Raw genomic sequence first — 9,922 nt, 5'->3', positions numbered from 1 at the left:
GCGTACTATTTGGAAACAAACTGAAAATGTTTTAATTTGTACAAAGCAAGAACATTCAACAATAACTAACCCATCCGGCCCAAACTGAAATCCCCTGAAGATCAGTGGACAAACCACCACCACAGGGGCAGACTCCAACCTTCAAACAACAATATCAAAGCGCTACCCTCTTCACAGACATCAATGCCAACAGAATTTATAAGTAACTCGGTTATGATCAAATAATGGCAGCTGAAGAAAAAAAGGAATAAAAAGTTCATGTGTCATGACAATGAACAAAATACTGATGGAGTGGTACAAGAATGTAGCAATGACTGAATGAAGTAAAAAGCATTCATTAGCAATGGAATTGATGGATGTTTTCAAATGAACAGAATTTACGCCATCGAGATAAACTTCATGATGCACCATTGGGAGGGGACACTGCATCTTTACCATTTTTAAAGATTAGATTATGGCCCAAAATGGCAAAATAAGCCGGTGGAGATTTCAGAAAGATTCTTTGTCACCTCTGCTGTTTGGCCTGGTGCAACGTAGACATGGATTTGACCTCAGTATTCAGATCTGTCGAGATCTTCAAATAGTAACGTGCCTGTTATTTGTCGATAACCTGAAAGGGTGACGCTGCAGTGACCGACATGTTGGAAACCAACTGCACTTGGTTAAACAACATAAGATATTTGGTAACCTCACTCAATTAAAAGTTATAATCCTAGGAAAGTTCCTGCCTGCTGTGTTTCAGCGTGGGTTCCATCCCTGGCTCGTGTATCTTCTTTTGTTTATTTAATAGTCTTGTTATCTTTTAAATATTATTTTTCACCAAGTCCATGTTTTTTAATGTCCTGTTACGGATTCTGTTGTCTTTGTTATGTTTATATAATAATGTTTTTTTTTGTTGATACTGTGCTTTTTATTAGTTTTTTTTTTTAATTCTTTATTATCTTACTAATATATGTAATGGTTGTGTTTCTTTTATGTCTATTCCTCTACATGTAGAGCCTAAGGGGGTGGGCCACCTGCCCCTAGGGTACTACTCCAGCTGTATTAAAGAAGAATGGCATTTTCTGTTTGTGATTCTTGATTTAGATTTATGAATCTTTCGTCGTTTGATTTACTGGCTTCAACCCTGCTTTGATCAGTGTACTGTTTTTGGGGTTTGTTTGCTTTAAGCTATTTTTGATTTTGATTTTTTGCCTTCCTTGATCTTTTGTGCTCCTTTCTCTGGAATTCTTTAAATAAATTCCTTAAATATTGATGGAAATTTGACTTGTGTATATCTGGATGATAAGAACATTGTAACAAATTCGAAAAGAACAGGCCAACCAGCCCAACAAAGTTCACCAGTCTTATGCACTTAATTCTTCCAAAATAATATCACTTTGAATTTTGAAAGTCCCTAAAGTCCTACTGTCCACCACACTACCTGGTGGTGTCTGTGGTTCTCTATGTAAAGAAAACCTTCCTAACATTTGTATGAAATTTACCCTTAACAAGTTTCCAACTGTGTCCCCGTGTTCCTAATTAACTCATTTTAAAATCACAGTCTCAGTCCACTGGACGGATTCCCTTCATAATTTTAAACACTTCAATCATGTCTCCTCTTAATCTTCTTTTGCTTAAACTGTAAAGGCTCAACTCTTTTAATCTTTCCTCATAACTCATCCCCTGTAGCCCTGGAATCAACCTAGTCGCTCTTCTCTGGACCTTTTCTAGCGCTGCTATATCCTTTTTGTAGCCTGGAGACCAAAACTGTAGTGGTGTTTAGCTAGGCTGTTGTGCTTCTGATTAAAAAGGTTCAACAGTTGAGTATATGCTCCTGTTTGTGAATCTTTGATTTGCGTGTGAAATATACAGTACCCTTAATATGTCCTTGTGTTCTTCCATCCATCCATCCATCCATTATCCAACCCGCTCTATCCTAACTTCAGGGTCACGGGGGTCTGCTGAAGCCAATCCCAGCCAACACAGGGCGCAAGGCAGGAAACACATCCCTGGGCAGGGCACACACACACACACCAAGCACACACTAGGGACAATTTAGGATCGCCAATGCACCTAACCTGCATGCCTTTGGACTATGGGAGGAAACCGGAGCACCAGGAGGAAACCCACACAGACACGGGGAGAACATGCAAACTCCACACAGGGAGGACCCGGGAAGAACGAACCCAACTGCGAGGTAGCAGCGCTACCAACTGCGCCACCGTGCCGCCCTCCTCAAGTTCTTGATGAACTCATTTTAAAGTAATCGTCTCAATCTACTGCACTAATTCCCTTTATAATTTTTGAACACTTCAATCAGGTCTCCTCTTGTTCTTCTTTTGCTTAAACTGTAAAGGCTCAGCTCTCTTTTATTATATTATCTATTATAGATTTTAATCTATCTTTAATGTCTCTTTAATTATCTATCTTATTAGTTTATCTTATAGTGTCTTTTCCTATCTATCTATAGTATACTGTACTTATAATGTGCATTTAATTATATCTTATCTTATATAGTGCCTTTATCTATCTATCTATCGGATCGATCGATAGACAGATATGCAATTATAGTTTTCTATACACACTGTTTGGTATGTCACAATATGTGGTGTTATAATTGAATGTTCAGTTACCTTAAAATCTGTGGACCAAAAGCACTAAGATTACACAGCCTAATAGTCCAGGTACAGTTGACTTTATGTATTTCATATTTATATTATTGCACATTGATATATAGTTCCTGTATAGTACTTCATGTGGCATAGGAAATACTCAATATGAGGTGAGAGCATGCAGTGTTCACTCCAAAATTGTTGGTCAAAACACTGATAAGATACTCAAAGTATTCCACAGAGAAGCTCAGAAGAACTTTTTGCTTGATTTATTGGATGGCATATAAGTATGTATGAAGGAGTAGCTTCCTGTCATTAAATACACACTTTATACTGATTCGGTGCAAAGCAAACTCCGAATCTTACTACAAAATGTTATAACTCCATGCAGATGTGACTAGTATGTGTGCACCTGTTTCTCTCAATTAACATCCCATAATATCATCCCATAAAATGCATACTCCGATGAGCAGAGAGATGTGCCCCATGAAAAGTGCACCCTGATCGGCGTTTCCTTACCAACACTTCTAATTGCTCTAAAAGAAACGTAAGTGGTTCCTATTTGCATAAGACATCTAAAACTAAATGTGGAACTCAACCTTGTCACTGTTACTCAATAATTTCGCAGCCGAACTTGTGCAGCTCATTTTCACCATTCAATAAACAGGAGGGGAGTCTGGAGAGACTGAAGCCAAATGTGCAAAAGTCGCTTCGCGTAATCTGTTGACGTCATCGCCCAGCCAGGTAGAATGTGAGCATGCGTGGCTTTTGTAGCTGGACTTTCTGAAACGCCGTACTTCCGCGAGTCGGCACGTTGTCAAGTACAAGTACACTTAAGTTATCGTTTGAGCTTGTCTGTGTATTTAAAGATGTAAGTTGAAACTTGTATTGGTACCATAACACACATAAAACTAGTTTTGTTCATGAAACGGTAAAATCTGAGAGAATGTTTAACCGACGAATTTTAAGATGCTCGAAAGTCAGCGTGCTTTCAGTTTCATGTTCTCAAGTATATTTAACCAACTATTAGAAATTTTATTTTGCACCAATGTGTGTTACGCTCACAGTATTTAAGCAGTTGCTGCAAGTGTGCCATGTATGTGTGGGCAACACTTTGTTAACGACACTCCAGAGTGGACCGCAATTTCTACCTCTCTGTCATTACCGCCGCCAGGATTTAATTCAGGGGGGTGCACATGGGCGCCGGCAGGGGGGTGCAAGTAGGTGCACGTGCAATTCCTGCAACAACCTGCAGTATTGAAAGATCTTTTAGCACATTACGGCGCGTCAAAACTTGGAACCGATCTACAATGAGTGACGATAGATTAAGTGGATTATGTATGCTTAGTGTACACAAAAAGAATAAATAATTGTCCAAAATTTATCGACAAAGTTGTAGACAAGTTTGGACAACAAAAAAGAAGGCTTGAAATGCTCTTTTAGAAACAAAGTGAATGATTGTTTATGTATAGTTGTAAAATGTAAACGTCTAATTGTAATTTAAAAATTTTAAATAAAAACTATTTTTTCGCGTTTTTTCTTATTATTGAAAGATTTATTTTTTTTCTCCATTTCCTTTTTTTTCAAAAGCTAGGGGGGTGCACGTGCACCTACTTGCACCCCCCTGCCGGCGCCCATGCTCTCTGTATTAACTTTCATTTTCTATTACGATTCACCAATTGCGGGAATCGTGACAATTATTTAAAAATCAATTATAGCTTAAATTAATAAAACAAATAACACTTTGCTCCTTGGGCAGCGCAGTGGTAGTGCTGCTGCCTCGCAGTTAGGAGACCCGGGTCCTCCCTGCATGGAGTTTGCATGTTCTCCCAGTGTCTGCGTTGGTGTGCTCCGGTTTCCTCCCACAGTCCAAATACATGCAGGTTAAGTGCATTGGCGATCCTAAATTGTGCTTGGTGTGTGGGTCTGTGTGTATGCCTTGTGGTGGGCTGGCATCCTGCCCGGGGTTTGTTTCCTGCCTTGCGCCCTGTGCTGGCTGACCCTGTGTTAGACTATAGTGGATTGGAAAATGACTGTCTGACTGACTTTGCTCCTTCAGGGCACAAAAATGATTTTCATAATTGCCATTTTTACAAATATTACATTTGTTTAAAATTAAAAATCCGTGATTTCTGCAGTATTTGAGAGTGCAATTGAATGACTAATCACCTATGACTTGCAATTATTTTAACTTGTAGCATCGTGTTTGAAATCTTTGAATTAGAAATCCCAGCACAGATAAATTCTAATTTATCCTTTGAATGTAATGAGCAGACTTGTAGTTGTCTGCCCAGCAGTCCATCCATTTTTTAACCTACATGACCAGGTTACAGTTGCAGGTTCCTTTCCTGACTGTACAGGGTGCAAAGAAGTAAAATTCAAGGTGAGATTCAAAATTTGTATACACTCACCTAAAGGATTATTAGGACCACCATACTAATACGGTGTTTGACCCTCTTTCGCCTTCAGAACTCCCTTAATTCTACGTGGCATTGATTCAACAAGGTGCTGAAAGCATTCTTTAGAAATGTTGGCCAATATTGATAGGATAGCATCTTGCAGTTGATGGAGATTTGTGGGATGCACATCCAGGGCACGAAGCTCCCGTTCCACTACATCCCAAAGATGCTCTATTGGGTTGAGATCTGGTGACTGTGGGGGCCATTTTAGTACAGTGAACTCATTGTCATGTTCAAGAAACCAATTTGAAATGATTCGAGCTTTGTGACATGGTGCATTATCCTGCTGGAAGTAGCCATCAGAGGATGGGTACATGGTGGTCATGAAGGGATGGACATGGTCAGAAACAATGCTCAGGTAGCCCGTGGCATTTAAACGATGCCCAATTGGCACTAAGGGGCCTAAAGTGTGCCAAGTAAACATCCCCCACACCATTACACCACCACCACCAGCCTGCACAGTGGTAACAAGGCATGATGGATCCATGTTCTCATTCTGTTTACGCCAAATTCTGACTCTACCATTTGAATGTCTCAACAGAAATCGAGACTCATCAGACCAGGCGACATTTTTCCAGTCTTCAACTGTCCAATTTTGGTGAGCTCGTGCAAATTGTATCCTCTTTTTCCTATTTGTAGTGGAGATGAGTGGTACCCGGTGGGGTCTTCTGCTGTTGTAGCCCATCCGCCTTAAGGTTGTGCGTGTTGTGGCTTCACAAATGCTTTGCTGCATACCTCGGTTGTAACGAGTGGTTATTTCAGTCAAAGTTGCTCTTCTATCAGCTTGAATCAGTCGGCCCATTCTCCTCTGACCTCTAGCATCAACAAGGCATTTTCAGCCCACAGGACTGCCACATACTGGATGTTTTTCCCTTTTCACACCATTCTTTGTAAACCCTAGAAATGGTTGTGCGTGAAAATCCCAGTAACTGAGCAGATTGTGAAATACTCAGACCGGCCCGTCTGGCACCAACAACCATGCCACGCTCAAAATTGCTGAAATCACCTTTCTTTCCCATTCTGACATTCAGTTTGGAGTCCAGGAGATTGTCTTGACCAGGACCACACGCCTAATTGCATTGAAGCAACTGCCATGTGATTGGTTGATTAGATAATTGCATTAATGAGAAATCGAACAGATGTTCCTAATAATCCTTTAGGTGAATGTATATCTTGAAACTAAGCTGTATTTCATTATTCTTTTGAAACCCTCCCAGCTATTACAGATCATTTTCATTAGTATTGATGTCTTTCTGTTGGTGGATTTGTACTGGATACACCACGGTCAAACAATTATCTTGTGTTTTCAACTTTCCTAGTGTTTTTCAAATGTTTCCAGCTCTGCACATTCGAACACCAGTTTAATTGATGACTTTTACTACTTAACTGTACACCAGTCCTTCACTCTTTTTAATCCAACCAGCCATCCATTATCCAACCTGCTATATCCTAACTACAGGGTCACGGGGATCTGCTGGAGCTAATCCCAGCCAACACAGGGCGCAAGGCAGGAAACAAATCCCGGGCAGGGCGCCAGCCCACCACAGCACACACACACACACACACACATAAACACCCACACACCAAGCACACCCGAACACACTTGCGAGGCAGCAGCGCTACCACTGCTCCACCATGCTGTCCTTCTTTTTTAATCTCCTTATCCAAATCTTTGTTGACCCACTCTTAAAATTAAAGATACCACAGTGGCTCTTCAGAGCGATGCCAAATCCACATGAAGGTTCTAGAATGAACCTTTGTTTATTTAGAACAGCCTCCATACAATAAACAAACATAAATAAATGGAAACAGATTTGTGAAATACCAATGGGTCACGATTTTAAAAGGACTCTCGCTGCACACCTCTGGTAACACAGGCTAAGTCCTGGTTCTCTTAATCTGCTAGTGTCCTGCAGCCCACCATACAGTACATATTTTTGTCTATATTAAGAAGTTTTTCAAAGCATAAAGAACCAACTTCACATGCAAAGAACCCGTTCCAGAATGAAATGGTGCTTGGTCAAGCAACGGCTCAATGAGGAACCACACAACAAGAACCAGGATTTTTAAGAGTGAAGTTATTGAATGTTTGTATCTAAAGTTCACTCTCCACATCAAAACCCCATAGTCTGATATTCTTTCACCAGCAGGTTCAAAGCACACACCAGCGAAGTCTTCTAAGATGGCTGTGAGGAACCTCATCAGAATTGGCCGATGTTAAGAGTGGTAGGGCCCCTGTTGTTTTTAATATATATAAATGATTTAGATAGGAATATACAGTAAGTAACAAGCTGGTTAAGTTTGCAGATGATACCAAGATAGGGAGACCGTCAGATAATCTGGAATCCATTAAATGATTACAGAGAGACTTGGACAGCATACAGGCTTGGGTAGATTTGTGGCAGATAAAATTTTATGTCAGTAAATGTAAAGTATTACACATAGGAAGTAAAAATGTCAGGTTTGAATACTCAATGGGCGATCTGAAAATCAGGAGTACACCTTATGAGAAGGATTTAGGAGTCGTAGTGGACTCTATGCTATCGACTTCCCGACAGTGTTCAGAAGCCATTAAGAAGGCTATCAGAATGGTAAGTTATATAGTGCCTTGATGTGTGGAGTGCAAGTCCAAGGAGGTTTTATAATACACTGGTGACGCCTCATCTGGAGTACTGGGTCTTGGTGCCTGCTTTTTTCTGATGACATTGTGTTGTGTAGCACCAGAAAAGAGACACTATATATATATATATATATATATATATATATATATACACACATACATACATACATTATATATATGTATGTATGTATGTATATATTTGTATACATAACATAATGCAAGAGCAAGATAAAGCTTTGGTACACCAGCCAGTAAGCTGGTAGAGAGGGAAAAAGTGAAGAATTTAGTTTACAGAAGATATATAACTTCTTTCCAGTGTCTAGATCCAGACCTGGAGGGACACCCAGGTTATCTACCTCTCTTTGCCAGGCTAATCGTGAGAGATGTAGAGGTAATGGCGATTTTAGGGCCCTTTAAGGTTCACCCTGCAGTTCCAGATCTCTGGTGGTTGCACCTGTTGTTGAGACTTTAAGTTTGGTTTATCTTTTGCAGACCATTGCCTCACAGGCCTGTATTTAACATCCCTCAGCCTGCTTAGCCCTTAAATGACACCCAGTCCTCACCCCCACCCCCAACCCCGAACATCTGAGACCAGAAATGTATAAGAATCTGGACCAGATTATTAATAATAGCAGTTAGCGTGTTTATTAAAGCACAAGAATAAATACATTTAAAATGAAATATACAAGAATTAGAAACAAAAATTATATTCTTACCTTCCTCCCTATCTACAAGATGATTGCCTCTTTTTTGCAAATCTAATTCTGTTTATCTAAGAAATATTTTTGCCATAGTGCTCAGATCCTCCAACATTTGTTTCTCCCCTGGGACCTTCTCTTCTGAGATGTTGTACCACTTCCCTTCAGCTAGCCATTTCATAGCATAATTTCTCAGAAGATCAGCTTCCTGTCAGATGACTAAAGATAAAAATCATGGTTGAAAAGGTTAGCTTTCTGTGCCGCACCCACACAAGGTATGTTTTTTCTAACTGACATTAAAACCCCTCATGTTCAGAGAATGGCTCAGTTTTCAAGTTTTCCAAATTGACAGCTACATCATCACACACCAATTTCAGTATTTTGTTATCCGAGTCTCTCCAGTCCAACTCTGGCCTGGTCCAGTTTTTAGGTTGAGCTTTTGCCAGCTGGCCATTGTGGTTTAGTTTCATGACGCCAGATGTGAGTCCATTAGTGAGACTGCCATTTCATTGTATTAGTGGCCTGTAAATATGACCGGGACTGGAAGGTGCAGATCCTTTCCTGGAAGCAGAAGTCAGGTCACCAGTCTTCCTGTCTTGGATCATCCAGTCTGCAGACAAAAAGAGAGAAAATGTGAATAACATGGGCAAGTTACATCAGCCAGGCAGGTGTCACCAGAAATGTGAGCTGGCATTACAACATCGGTGGCAGGGACACCTATAAAATGGCAAGCCTGTAAAGTCACATGGTTTTTCTGCCTTTCTGTGGCTTAAAGCTAGTGGTCCTTTTAAAATGAGCAGAAAATGAGCATGACACCATTGGGTAGGCTCTGGCAAGCACAATGCAGCATTACCATATATATTAAATTATATATTATATATACTTTATTATTTGCATTATTAGCATATACTGTACATAATATATGTATGAATCAATGTACAGCAGCTGAAAGAAAAAAGCAATGTATTTTATTTTCTCATTTTCTGCGCTTCTTTGTGTAACATTTTGTAGGAAAGTCGCCATATGGCACATACAGTGCGTATGATTTCTTACATGTGAAGGCTCAGACATAACCAGTGCTGCACAGCAACCTGTTGTGCACATTTGTGATGGTCATAGTTGGAATTGTTGTTTTTCTTAATAGTTTCATTGGAGACTCCAGAAATCAAATATTTATGACAAACTCATTTCCTCAACAATTGTATTTGGATTGAAAGATATAAACAAGAGGCGTCAGTTTGACATTTTGATGTGACCCTTCAGAATAATGAAAGGGGTCTTCGGTACGATCTGCACTGAACAAGGCCAGTTGCACTATACGGGAGAGCATTATTGATGAAATGACTACCAAGAGTTCAGCTGATATAATTTAAAGGCAATTCTAGCCCAAACCCCATTGTTCTGCCGCACATGCTGTTAGCTGTTATTTGTTGAGCTGTGCCCCCCCCCCTTGTCTTGTCATTTATTAACACACCTGTCAGTCATGTCCCACGCTCACAGTGGTGTTATAAATGTCTATGAAACTCACGTAAAGCATGTAGGTCCCATAAT

The sequence above is a fragment of the Polypterus senegalus genome, chromosome 8 (genome assembly GCF_016835505.1).
Source record: "Polypterus senegalus isolate Bchr_013 chromosome 8, ASM1683550v1, whole genome shotgun sequence".
Taxonomy (NCBI): Eukaryota; Metazoa; Chordata; class Cladistia; order Polypteriformes; family Polypteridae; genus Polypterus; species Polypterus senegalus.
The sequence above is the reverse complement of the archived record's forward strand: the minus strand, read 5'-3'. Positions refer to the sequence as shown.